The 14,470-nt window shown below is 48.8% G+C and overlaps 1 long non-coding RNA gene across 1 annotated transcript in view; it reads left to right on the top strand.

Annotated features, from left to right (window-relative positions):
- LOC137649689 (uncharacterized) overlaps positions 1–14,470 on the top strand; it is a 71,283-nt gene that overhangs the window by 12,547 nt on the left and 44,266 nt on the right. The window lies entirely within an intron of this gene.

The following is a 14,470-nucleotide window of genomic DNA, read 5'->3' as shown; positions in this document are numbered from 1 at the left end:
GACTACCCCTCCTACCGCCTAGTTAGCAGTAGGGTAGTTCCACCTCGCTAAAACGTCTTATGGCTAGTTTCAGCTTTGCCGAAAGGATAATCCCATCCATATTAAATAGCTAAAGGTTTGTATGTTAGGAAAAATACAAATTACTTCCATATTTGTCATTTTTGGAAATAATGTTTATTTTTCGTAACTATTGTATACAAACCTTGAGCTTTTTACACATACTGGTCCCACCCTCATCTTCCCCCAAGAAGTCCTGTGCAGTATCAAAATGCTATTTGTTCCGTTACTGGAATACAAACCTACGTTATTTATTAGGGGCTATTTCTTTTAGCGAAGCTGAGAGGATGAGCCATTAAAATTTTAGCGAGGATTAACTACCCATTCCACAAGTTAGGGGGGGTAAGGGGTAGTTTGCTACCGCTCTGGCTCACACACCGGTGATTTAGCTCACTTTGCTTTTAGCTCGGATGGTGTACGGTCATTGCCGTTCTTCATCCTTCGCCTATTTTTGGACTGCCATTAATTACTTTTGTTTGTGCTTTCTCTCTGATTAGTGTGTGTGTGTTGACTTCTGCGACCATGCGTACTTGCCCTGGACTTGAAGGTCGGCCCTGCAGAACCTTCATATCAGCTGTGGACACCGATCGCCACACCCTTTGTCCCCTCTACAGAGGTCAACGGTGCAATAGTAACAACAGGTGTAGTGAGCGTCGGGAGTGGTCTGCCTCCCAGTGGGAAAGGTTTGGGCGACAGCAGAAGAAGAAGTCAAAGCGGGATATTTCTCTTTCAAAGGTTTCTTTGAAAGGGGAAAAACCCAAGACCTCTTCTTCCGGTTTCCGACCGTCCTCCGAAGCTCCTGCTCATTCGGTTTCTTCCGGGAGACCGTTGAGTAGTAGCGTTGATCCTTTAATTTATCGCCAACCCCGGTCTTCAATAGATGGTGTTGCTTCCCCTAGTAAAACGACCCCACCTCTCCTCCCGGGTGAGGCCTTATCTCTGTCTTCTTTTTTTCTGGTGTGGTCATCCTTGGGGCTTCCAGGTCCGCCCTCCAAGGACTCCTTGCTGTGCTTCTTCATTCGTGGTGCTAGTACGCAGCTATCGTCAACTTCGGAGTTAGATCCTCTGTCGTGCATCGACGTTGTAGTGTCTGAGATGTCTTCTGTGGCTGCTGCAGACGCCCCTACACCTTCAGATTCTCCAGCTGTTGCTGCCAATCTGTTCCCCCATTCCGGTTCTTCCTTCGAGGGGAACTTAGTCTTTCTTCTGTCTCTCCTGCGAGTGTTTCTTCTCCTTGGGGAGTTCACTTATAGAGACTCCTCTGTGGTGTACTGCTGCTTCTAGAAGTCAGCTTGCTGATCCCCGGCCCTGAGAGGGCGTCTTCGACGCAGAGCTCGCCCTCCGCTTCACCTTAGAGGTGGCCCTTCACCATCGGTGAAAAGGTGTCTCTTCGGCTTTTCAGGCTCATCTTCGCAGCCGTCTCCCGCAGAGGAGCCTCCGCTTCAGTCGTCTTCAGGCCCTCGACCTTCCGTTCCTGGACCTTCTGTTCCTGGACCTTCTGATGACGCAGCCGCTAGTCCTCAGACTTCGGCCGTGGACTCTTCTGTGGATCGTTTGCAATCCCTATTCGGAGGATGTTCGCTCTTTTAAAGGGCACATCCCAGTTCCAGACCATCCTTCCTACCAACCTGCTGACCTGCCTTCATACCAACCTGCTGACCTGCTTTCACCCTTCCTGTGTCCTGTTCATCATCTGCCTGCTCATATTGCACCTCCAAAGTGTTTAGCTGAACACCAATGCTCTCCAGCTCGCCAGCGCCCTTCAGTGCACCTTCACCAGCATCACATCAGCGCCCTCCAGCACTTCAACGCTCACCAGAGTGTCATTGCTATCCAGCACATCAGCACCCTTCGGTGCATTAGCACTCGCCTGCTCGTCAGCACCTTCAAATGCCCCAGCCTTCTCATGATCGCCAGCACTCTCCAGCGCATTCTTGCCATTTCGAGGACCAGCGGTTGGCACCTCGCCAGAGCACTTTTGCTCGTCAGTGCAACAGCGCTCTCCAACTCGTCAGCGTTCCCCTGCGCAGCTGTGCTCTCCTACACGGCAGCACTCACGAGCAGCGACCTTCTCCTGCATGTCAGTGCTCTCCAACTTGCAAGCGCTCTCCTGCACACCAGCTTTCTCCTAAGCGCCAGCACTCTCCTATGCACCAGCACTCTCCTTTGTGCTAGCGCGCTCCAACTCGCCAGCGCACCAGCGCCTTACTGCGCGCAAGCGCTCTCTGTTTCGCCAGCCCTCACCAGCGCGCCAGTGCTCTCCTGCGCACTTGTGCCAAACCTCAGAGCAGGTTCTCCTGGCTTCAAAACACCATAAGCATAAGGAACTTCACAATAGAGATTGTAACAGGTCACCGTCACCCCATTCCCCTCCCCTCAAACGCATTACAGCGCGGCCATTGGGGAAAGGGAAAGGAGGCTCCATAAAAGGGTTCAGGATCCCAAAGATTCGATCTTTAAAGGTAGACCCACCACCGCAAACATCATTAGAGACTCCTCACAGGGAACCTTTGGTCCCTTTCCCTTCAGGGGATCTTTCTGACAGTGTATCAGTCAGCAAGCAGCCTGGGTTCATTTCCATGGTTAGAACAGTAGTGCAAGCCTTCCGGCCTGCCATGTCATCTCGCTCTTCAGTGACCTCCCATCCAACGACAACAGCAGATCTATTGCGAGGAACCTTAGCTTCTCCCCTGAAGAGGAAAAAAGGAGTGTCAGATGCAGTTACATCCCCTAAGGTTAAACTAACTCCTGTTATGCCTTTAAGAGTCAGAACATGCTTCCTGTTAAGTTCTGATTCTTATTAGTGTACTAAACAGGTTTACCAACCCAAAGATCCCCCCACGAGAGGGCAAAGACACAGTCATAGACCGTTTTCTTGGCACTCAGAAGCCCTCTAGACCAGTACAACCTTGCCCTAGTCTCAAGGGCTAAAGGGTGCCCGGGCTAAGATCGCCCAACAGCCCTCCGAGCTCTCCTTCTCCCAACGTTCCGGCTCTACCGCCAAGCTTCTTCCACCTCCTCGCCTCCCACAGAGGAGATATTTTGAGATTTTGGACGAGCCTCATCCAGCTCTTTGTCTCCATCACTCTCTGGAAGAGATCGCCAAGGGAGTCTCTCTAGAAAGGCTCTCTAGCCATTAGGTCTCGTTCTCAGCATCTGAGATCCTCAAGCAGGAGAAGGTCACGAAGTATGCCATGCAGGCTACTTCGTGGCTTGATCTGTGGTTGGGGACCCTGGGAATCCTAGTTTGAACCGAGGATTTCTCTAAGGAACGCACCAGTAAAGCGATGGAAGCTTTCCTTCTTTCAGGCACTCGCACCATCGAGTTTCTCGGCCATCAAGTCTCGAACTTATGAGCGAACAACATTCTGAAAAGTCAAGATGCAGTGTCAGAGAGATTCCATCAGCAGGTCCTGAATACCAAGATCGCTAGGCTCAGGAACTCCTCTTTAGAGGGATCCTTTCTGTTTGAGCAAAAGGACGTTGGACATGTTGACGAGAGATGGAGGAAGTCCCACCAGGACTCCCTCCTCCATAGGTGTTTGACATCCAAGCCCTATAAACCACCAGCTCCTCAGCAGTCCCAGCCAACGAAGATCGTGACGAACAAGAGAGCAGCAAAGACAGTGGTTTTTAAAAGCCTTTTGTGACCAAAGAAGGGAAAGGCACCAAGTCCTCCAGAGAAGGAAAATTTCCTAGAGGGAGCGACCGAGGCCGCAAAAGCTAGGAAAGGCATTCGCCCCGCTTGTCCACCAGTGGAGGGGGATGCCTACAAAGTTGCTGGGAAAGGTGGAAGCAACTTGGTGCGGAGCCCTGGACAATCTCCATAATTCGTTCAGGGTATCACGTCCCATTCCCAACATCTCCCCTCCCCTGATCAGGAATCCAGTGTCAGTAGACTCCTTTGTGATGAGATCAGCAAACGAACTAGCCCTCCGGGCAGAAGTCTAGACCCTGTTGAAGAAGGGCCCTCTCCAAGAGGTCCTCGACAAGTCCCCAGGCTTCTTCAGTCGACTCTTTCTTGTGAAAAAGGCGTCTGGAGGCTGGAGACCCGTCATTGACCTCTCAGCTCTGAACAAGTTTGTCAAGCAAACTGTTGAGCATGGAGACAGCATACACAGTCAGACAAACAGTAAGACCACGGGACTAAATGTGCACAATGGGCCTAAAGGACACGTACTTCCAGATCCCAATCCATCCGTCTTCAAGGAAGTACTTAAGATTCAGCCTAGACAACAGGAAATACCAGTGCAAGGTGCTGTGCTTCGGTTTTTCCACAGCAGCTCAAGTCTTCACCAGTGAGTTCACCCTAGTATCATCTTGGGCACTCAGGATTGGCATCCGTCTCCTCCGTTATCTAGATGACTGGCTAATCCTAGCGGACTTGGTGTTAACCCTTCTTCAACACCGAGACAGACTTCTGAGGCTTTGACAAGATCTGGGGATCATGGTAAACTTTGATAAGTTTGCCATGCTTCTTACGCAGAGACTGGTATACCTAGGCATGATAGTAGACACCAATCTCCACAAAGCCTTCCCATCAGACGACATGATAATTCGGTTGAGAAAGGTCGCAAGACGTTTTCTCAGACGGGAAGAACTTCCAGCCCAGACGTGGCTACGTCTTCTCGGACACCTTTCATCCCTGGCCTGTCTATTTCCTAACGGTCGCCTCAGGCTTCGATCTCTCCAGTGGCGACTCAATTCCTGGTGGAATCAGGCTTTTGACTCCCTGGACATATTGATCCCCATGGGATCAGCGGAACAGACGGACCTTGAATGGTGGGTGTCAGAAGACGAGAACCTACGAAAGAGAGTTGATCTTCTTTTCCTACCCCCAGATTTGATGGTGTTCTCAGACACTTAAAAAAATGGTTGGGGGCCCACGTGCGGCAGCACACAACCTCAGGCCTCTGGTCAGAGTCAAAAGAGTACCTCCACATAAATCTCTTAGAGATGAAGGCCATCTTTCTGGCCCTTCAACAGTTCCACCAGTTCCTGGTGGGCCACTCAGTGGTGGTGGTGACGAGCAACAGCACCACAGTAGTTGCTCACATCAACAATCAAGGAGGTACCTTTTTGCAGCCCCTATCCTGTCTAGCAGAAGAGGTACTGAGATGGGCCGAGATTCACTCGATACCACTGTCGGCAAGCTTCATTTCAGGCAAGAGGAATGTGCTCGCCAACAATCTGAGCAGAGGATCTCAGATAGTTAGTACCAAGTGGTCTTTGGATGATCTAGTAGCCAATAAAGTCCTTACTTTGTCGGGTTCTCCAACTGTTGATCTCTTCGCAATGGCCCTGAAATTCAGGCTTCCGTTGTACTGCTCCCCTGTCCCAGACCCCAAGGCTCTCTGGCAGGATGCATTCCACCAACGGTGGGACAACATCGGCGTTTACGCCTTTCCCCCGTTTGGTCTGATGAGGAGAGTACTCAACAAGGCCAAAGTATCGGTCAACCTCTTGATAACTCTCATAGCTCTGCTATGGCATCATGCGGAATGGTTTCCGGACCTTCTTGAACTCCTGACGGAGTATCCAAGAGAACTCCCTCCATGAGACGATCTACTCAAACAACCACATGCCAAGATCTTCTCAAAGCCATGCCTGGAGACTATCCAGCATCTTCTCACTCAGAGAGGATTTTCGCAACAAGTTGCAAGCAGGATGTCTGGATATCTGCAGAAATCATCAGCAGCTGTCTACCAGGCAAAGTACAAAGTCTTCTATCGTTAGTGTCGTGGAAGGGGTATCTCATCTCTCCTCTCGATGCCACTATTCCACTGTTCCACTAATAGCGGAGTTACTCGTGTATGTGCATGAAGAAGTACGCCTTTCAGTCTTGGCGGTTAAAGGATATCGCTCAGCCTTAAGCCTAGCCCTTAGACTTAACAGAATGGATATATCCTCATTGCTAGAACTTTCCTTACTCATATGGAGTTACGAACTTACCTGTCCTCAGTCTGAAGTGAGACTCCCCCATGGAACGTGGTTCGAGTTCTCAGGTCTCTAAAGAGACCTCCCTATGAACCATTACGCCAGGCAATAGATTGCCACCTCACTTGGAAGACGGTGTTCCTGCTAGCTTTGGCTAAGGCCAAGCGAGTTAGTGAACTTCATGGTCTCTCATAAGACATCGCCCATTCAAGGGGATGAGGAGAGGTAACATTCGGCTTCGTCCCTTAGTTTGTAGCCAAGACTCAGAAGCCGGGAGTAGCAGATCCCCGATTTGACTCCTTCGGGATTTTGAGTCTCCGCTCTGTAACTGATAGCCCTGATCATCTCTTACTTGCCCAGTGAGGAGTTTGAGGCTGTACTTCAAGAAAACGGCCGCAGCCCGTCCCCGTGTGTCTGCACTTTTCATCAGCATGGGGAGGAACAAGAGTAGGGACACCATCTCTGCCTGGATTCGCAAGGTCATAGGCCATGCCCTGAATCTGGACCCTCCTCCTCCACGTTGCGACAAAGCCCACCATGTCAGGGGCATAGCTACGTCTCTGGCATTCAAAAGAAACTTTTCTGTGACGCAGGTTCTACAGGCTGGAGTGTGGAAACGTCAGAATACGTTCACAGCCCACTACCTGTAAGACGTGACCCAAAGAAAGCTTAATAGGTTCTCTATCGGCCCTGTGGTGCTGGTATAATACCTTAAGCTCCTTATTGGACAAGTAGCAGAAAGTTGAGGGCACCATTACCCGGTTTTAGTGTGTAATATGAAAAATTTTGACTGGCTCTTATTCTTTTCTTCATTCTCCCTCTCTTGGGGAAAGCAGCATCCTGGGTTCTCTGCATAAGCTGACCTCAAATCACTGCAGGTAAACCATGCTTCCTTGTGTTCTTAGTATTAAGCTAATACTGTTGCGTCCCCATACCCTGGCGAATTGGTATTGGGAAAGTCCTGGTTACATCAGTTTTTCCTACAAAGACTCTGACTAACTTTTATGTGGACAGTCACACTTCTAAACATCTCAACACACAGCTTGCGTAGGCCACGGACCTTGCGGAGCAAGGTTTAGCGAGGTGCAGGGACCTCTTTTTTTTTTTTTTTTTTTTTTTTTTTTTTTTTTTTTTTTTTTTTTTTTTTTTTTTTGGTACAGACCTATTCAAAATAAGGAGCCCCCTGGTAAAGCAAAAAGCCATTTTGGCAGGAACGTCCACCCTCCTAATGGGTGAGTCGCCCCTAATAAATAGCGTAGGTTTGTATTCCAGTTACGGAACAAAGGATAAATTCGTAGATAATTTGTATTTTTAAATATTAAACTTAGCCGGTGAATATATAATATATAATAGCTGACGTCTCGGACGGCTCGACAGAAACACAAAAACTCGCGAGTGATCGCCATGAAGGTTGCGGGTGTGCCCACCAGCACCGACTATCGGCCAGATACCGCATATACTTGTAAACAGCTCCAGTTCTTCTCTGTCGGTCTTATCGACAAGTTGATTCCGCTCGCTGTTGACCTGGAGTTTTCGTCATTTTTTGGTGAAGTACTTCATTTTGGTTGTTTTGAGCTTTCGCTGTGACGGGTGTTTTTCTCTTCAATTAAAACTCTTGAACCCTTTTTTGGCTAGTGTTTATTGTTGATGACTTTGGATTTGTTTTGGATTTTATTTGACTGTTCAATATGGCTGACCCTTCTCCTATCCCTGGACCTAAATTTCGCAAATGTAATGCTAGGGATTGTAACAAACGTCTTCCCAAGGCCTCTCTCGACCCACATACCGTGTGTTCTAATTGCCGGGGTAAAACCTGCCAATTAGGAGATCGGTGTGATGAGTGCATGGTCTTGTCGGAATTCGACTGGCTTGAATTTGATAAATATTCTCGTAAGCTGGAGAGAGATAGGGTGAGGAGAAGCCCTCTAGGTCGTTGGAATTTTCCTCCTCCCATGCCCCTGAACCTAATCCTTCCCCTGTAGTAGTTGTTCCTGAACCCTCTACTACCACTCATGAACCGTCCATGCGGGATATGTTTCTTGCCATTCAAGCTTTAGGCGAGAAAGTTGAGTCCTTAGCATCGGACCGTAACCAACTCATGTCAGATGTGAATTTATTGAAGTGTCAGAGTGCCAAATCAGAAAATCGTAGTGATAAAGTGATAAGTGCGCAAAGTGTATTTAGTGTTGCGACCGAGGGTTCGTCTGTTCGTGCTTGTCGCTCCCCTAGTCCGAGACCTCTTTCAGGCTCCCCTGCACCAGGGAGAAGTAATGTCGTAGGACTTAAGGGGACGAGAGGCTTTAACCAACGTACAGACGTTCCCTCTTTGGTATCGGGCGTTTCTCGTCAAGATCGCCCCTACCATAAGACGAGCGAGGCTGTTTTCTCCTCGTCATCCGAAGGCTTTTCGCAAAAGAAACCTTGGCGCAAGGTTTCTAGACCCTTGAAGCGGAAGTCGGTCCCTTCAGGACAGGTCCAGCGTCCTGGCTGTAGCCATTGGGACAGCTCTGACCCTTTGCAGTCGTTGGAAGACTGTTCGCCTATTAAACGTAAGCGTAACACGGGCTCCGAGAGTCTCAGTAAAGGCAATGTTTTGCCGACACAGACGTTACCATCGTCTCGGCCCGTCCCGACTCCCGTTGATCCTAAATGGGTTGTCCTGCAGGATATGCAGACTAAGCTTGCCTCCCTTATGGAGGAGTATACCGTTGAGCAGGTTCACGATGATCCTCGCCGTTACGCTGATCGAGACTCTGGCCGTCAGCCGCCCAAACGAGCTTTTACTCGTCCTTTTGACGTTATGAAACGTGATGTCGGTAGTTTGTCACGTCAGTCACGTGACATTGATCCTCACTCGCTGCAGTCCCGTGTTGACTTTCAGCCGCTGGTTGACGTTCAGCCGCTGCCGCAGTCTCGTGTTGACGTTCAGGACGTTCGCCAACCAGCTCAGTTGCCTCGACTTGACGTTGAGCGTCAAGCACCGCAGTCAAAGGTTGTTTTGACTGCTCAGTCTAAGCAGTCAATGCAGTTCCGACGTGACGTCGAGCGTCCATCAACTCCTGTTGTTGTTGTTGGTCAGTCGCAAGGTTTTCAGTCCTTTCAGCAGCGGCATGACGTCACTTCCTCGACTGCTACTGCTGCTCCTTTGCTTGTGGACATTGCCTGTCAAGCTTTGCCGCCGCGGCAGGTCTCTCCTTTTTATGAGACTCGACAATTGTCGGACGAGGTTCCTTCAGATGAGGAAGTTGCTGATCCTCTGCCTACTGATATTCCTTTGGGCATTTTATCAGACGGAGAAGAGCCTAAAGCTGCTCAACCCTCTATGGACTTTAAGAAAATCATGATGATTTTTAAGGATCTTTTCCCAGACCATTTTGTAACTTCTGCTCCTCGTTCGCCTCCGTCAGAGTTTGCGCTAGGCCTAGCTGCTTCGAAGCCTTCTTTTACTAAGCTAGTGCTCTCTCGCTCTTCTAAGAGGGCTTTACGTTTGCTAGGCGACTGGTTGATCACCAGGAGGAGTTTGGGGAAGACAGCCTTTGCTTTCCCTCCTTTTAAACTAGCTTCTAGAGCGAGCGTCTGGTATGACACGGGAGAAGTTCTCGGCTTGGGAGTTCCTGCCTCTGCCCAGGGAGACTTCTCAAGCCTCGTAGACTCTCCCCGTCGCCTGGCCATGAGACGCTCTAAAGTTTATTGGTCCTCCTCGGACCTTGACCATCTCCTTAAAGGGGTTTACAGGGCCTTCGAAGTTTTTAACTTCTTAGATTGGTCTCTAGGAGCATTAAGCAGGAAGATCTCGTCGGCCGACCAAGATGTTTCCGTGCTTATTATGTCCTGCATGGACAAAGCCATCCGTGATGGCTCCAATGAGCTCGCCGCTACCTTTACGGCTGGAGTCCTGAAGAAGAGGGAGACTCTTTGCTCGTTCCTTTCGGCAGGAGTAACTCCCTGTCAAAGGTCGGAGCTTCTCCTTGCCCCCTTGTCATCTGCCTTGTTTCCTCAACAGTTGATCAAGGATATTGCGGCTTTGCTGGTGCAGAAGGATACACACGACCTGATGGCTACTTCTGCTCGTAAGGGTGCTCCTTCATCGTCTTATGTCGTAAGACCCAAGATCGATACCCCAGCGACTAGGTTTATCCCGCCCTTTCGTGGCAGAGCCCCCAGCAGGGGAGGCGCTCGTGCCGACGGTAAAAGAGGCAAGAGGAGAGGATCCAAGTCCTCCCGTGGCAGAGTCTGACTGCCCACGTCCTCAGACAGCGGTAGGGGCCAGACTGAACAGTTTCTGGCAGGCCTGGGAGAAGAGGGGTGCAGACCAAGAGTCTGTGTTGTTGCTCAAGGAGGGGTACAAAATACCTTTTGTACGCAGACCTCCTCTAGTAACAGTTCCTTTAGACCTCTCTCCCAGGTATCGAGAGGAGTCAAGCAGACAAGCTCTACATCAGCAGGTTTCTCTGTTGCTAGAGAAGGGAGCGGTGGTGAAAGTCTCGGACCTTCAATCACTGGGATTTTACAACCGTCTCTTCCTAGTCCCAAAGCATACAGGAGGCTGGAGGCCAGTGCTGGACGTCAGTGCGCTCAACGTTTTTGTTGTAAAAACAAAATTTACGATGGAGACCACGAAGTCCGTCCTAGCAGCGGTCAGAGAGGGAGACTGGATGGTCTCTCTCGACCTGCAGGATGCGTACTTCCACATTCCTATACACCCAGATTCTCAACCGTATCTGAGGTTTTTTTACAGGAATGTGGTGTACCAGTTCTGAGCACTGTGCTTCGGCCTCAGCCCTGCTCCTCTCGTGTTTACGAGGCTCATGAGGAATGTGGCAAAATTCCTTCATTTATCGGGAATTCGAGCCTCCCTGTACCTGGACGACTGGCTTCTCAGAGCATCGTCCTGTCATCGCTGTCTGCAGGACCTTCAATGGACGTTGGGTCTGGCAAAGGAGTTGGGACTGTTGGTGAACTTAGAAAAGTCTCAACTGAATCCCTCCCAGACGATTCTCTATTTGGGGATGGAGATTCGCAGTCTAGTTTTTCGGGCTTTTCCGTCTGCCACCAGGATAGAGCAAGCCCTGCTCAAAGTCCGCCTCATGCTGAAAAAAGACCGTTGCTCAGTGAGAAGTTGGATGAGCCTCTTAGGGACTCTGTCATCCCTGGAGCAATTTATCTCATTAGGGAGACTTCACCTTCGCCCTCTCCAGTTCCATCTAGACTCCCATTGGAACAAGAGCAAGACTTTGGAAGCTGTGTCAATCCCGATCTCCGAGCCAGTAAAAACGTGCCTGAACTAGTGGGACAGCAACTTAAGTCTGCGAGAAGGTCTGTCCCTGGCGGTCAAGAACCCAAACCACGTGTTGTTCTCAGACGCGTCGGATTTGGGTTGGGGAGCGACTCTGGACGGTCTGGAATGTTCGGGTCTTTGGACGTCGGATCAGAGGAGCATGCACATCAACTGCAAGGAGCTGTTGGCGGTTCACTTGGCCTTGACGAGTTTCGAGAGTCTTCTACGAAACAAAGTGGTAGAAGTCAATTCGGACAACACCACAGCCTTGGCGTACATCTCCAAGCAAGGAGGCACTCACTCCCACACACTGTTCGTCATCGCAAGGGACCTCCTCATCTGGTCAAAAGATCGAGGCATCTCCCTGTTGACAAGATTCATCCAAGGGGACTTGAACGTCTTGGCGGACTGTCTCAGTCGGAGAGGTCAGGTGATCCCCACAGAATGGACCCTCCACAAGGACGTGTGCAAGAGTCTTTGGGTGACTTGGGGCCAACCCACCATAGACCTCTTTGCCACCTCGTTGACCAAAAGGCTCCCGACCTATTGCTCTCCAGTCCCAGATCCAGAGGCGGCCCACATAGATGCTTTTTTACTGGACTGGTCTCACCTGGACGCGTACGCATTCCCGCCGTTCAAGATCATCAACAAGGTACTGCAGAAGTTCGCCTCTCACGAAGGGACAAGGTTGACGTTGGTTGCTCCCCTCTGGCCCGCGAGAGAGTGGTTCACAGAGGTACTTCAATAGCTGGTAGACGTTCCAAGGAGTCTACCTTTAAGGATGGATCTCTTACGGCAGCCCCACGTAAGGAGTCTTCATCAAAGCCTCCCCGCGCTTCGTCTGACTGCCTTCAGACTATCGAAAGACTCTCAAGAGCTCGAGGATTTTCGAAGGAGGCAGCCAGAGCGATTGCAAGAGCTAGGAGAGCATCTACCATCAAGGTCTACCAGTCGAAGTGGGAAGTCTTTAGAGACTGGTGCAAGTCATCATCCATTTCCTCTTCCAGTACCTCTGTAGCCCAAATTGCAGACTTTCTCCTGCATCTGAGAAATGTTCGCTCCCTCTCTGCTCCCACTATTAAGGGCTACAGGAGCATGTTGGCTTCTGTGTTCAGACATAGAGGTTTAGATCTGTCCAATAATAAAGATCTCCAAGATCTCCTTAAGTCCTTCGAGACCTCTAAGGAGCGTCGTATGGCAACTCCTGGATGGAACTTAGACGTGGTCCTAAGGTTCCTAATGTCCGACAGGTTTGAGCCATTACATTCAGCCTCCCTGAAGGATCTCACCCTCAAGACGCTTTTCTTAGTGTGCTTGGCTTCGGCTAAAAGGGTCAGTGAGATCCATGCCTTTAGTAAAAACATCGGCTTTTCTACAGATAAAGCCACATGTTTGCTTCAGCTTGGTTTCTTGGCCAAAAATGAACTGCCTTCTCGTCCTTGGCCTAAATCTTTTGATATACCTTGCCTATCAGAGATCGTAGGCAACGAGCTTGAAAAAGTACTGTGCCCAGTTAGAGCTCTTAAAGTTTTATTTAGCTCGTACCAGATCTTTACGAGGTGGATCTGAGGCCTTATGGTGCTCAGTTAAGAAGCCCTCATTGCCTATGTCTAAAAATGCTTTATCGTATTTTATTAGATTTTTAATCCGAGAGGCTCATTCTCACTTAAGTGAAAAAGATCGTTGTTTACTTAAGGTCAAGACGCACGAAGTAAGAGCGATAGCAACTTCCGTGGCCTTTAAGCAAAACAGATCTTTGCGAAGTATTATGGACGCGACCTTTTGGAGGAGCAAGTCGGTGTTCGCTTCATTTTACTTAAAAGACGTCCAGACTCTTTATGAGGACTGCTACACACTGGGTCCATTCGTTGCAGCGAGTGCAGTAGTGGGTGAGGGTTCTACCACTACATTCCCTTAATCCCAATATCCTTTTAATCTTCTCTTGAAATGTTTTTAATCTTGTTTTGGGTTGTACGGAAGGCTGAGAAGCCTTTCGCATCCTTTTTGATTTGGCGGGTGGTCAAATGTCGTTTCTTGAGAGCGCCCAGATTAAGGGTTTTGATGAGGTCCTGTTGTATGGGTGGTCGCCCTGGATATAACAGCTCCTTGGAGTCTTTCAGCATCCTGAGAGGATGGCTGGGCTTCGTGAGGAAAGCGGATTAATAAGGCAGAGTAATCGTCAGAGTCAGCTTCCTTACCAGGTACCTATATTTATTTGGGTTTTGTTATGATATAACTGTCAAAAACTCTAAGCATATACGCCTTTATTGTATTAATACTGGTCTCTACCCACCACCATGGGTGTGAATCAGCTATTATATATTCACCGGCTAAGTTTAATATTTAAAAATGATATTTTGATTATAAAATAAATTTTTGAATATACTTACCCGGTGAATATATAAATTAAAGGCCCTCCCTTCCTCCCCGATAGAGACCCAGCGGAATGAGAAGAACTGGAGCTGTTTACAAGTATATGCGGTATCTGGCCGATAGTCGGCGCTGGTGGGCACACCCGCAACCTTCATGGCGATCGCTCGCGAGTTTTTGTGTTTCTGTCGAGCCGTCCGAGACGTCAGCTATTATATATTATATATTCACCGGGTAAGTATATTCAAAAATTTATTTTATAATCAAAATATCATTTTTCCTAACGATACAAACCTTTAGCTATTTATGCAAACTTGCCTGCCAGCCCTATCTCCCTTGAAGTCCTACATCCAAGTAAAGTGAGCTAAATCACATGTGTGTGAGTGGGAGCGGTAGCAAGCTACCCGCCCTACCCCCGCTAACTAGCAGAATGGGCAGTTAACCATCCTAAAATTTTAATGGCTTGTCCTTTCAGCTTCGCTTAAAGTAATAACCCCTAATAAATAGCTAAAGGTTTATATCGTTAGGAAAAATACAAATTATCTACGAATTTGTCATATTGTTACTAGAGAGAGGGTGAGCAGGGTGACTGGTCAAACTCCCTCCACTCCGCTAAGTAACAGTGTGTAGTTACACCAAACTTAAAAGTCTTATGACTGGATTCAGGTACTGCTGAAACACATTTCCACTGTAAATAGCTGAAGGTTTGCATAGTTAAGAAATATACAAATTATTCCTGAATTTGTCTATTTTTTTTTTCTTTTGCCTTACGAGAAGGTGAAAAAAAATAAATTATGGTCCATAATTTTACAAATGTTTGTAAAACTG

This window comes from Palaemon carinicauda, chromosome 11 (genome assembly GCF_036898095.1).
Source record: "Palaemon carinicauda isolate YSFRI2023 chromosome 11, ASM3689809v2, whole genome shotgun sequence".
NCBI lineage: Eukaryota > Metazoa > Arthropoda > Malacostraca > Decapoda > Palaemonidae > Palaemon > Palaemon carinicauda.
This window is presented reverse-complemented; position numbering and strand designations above follow the sequence as displayed.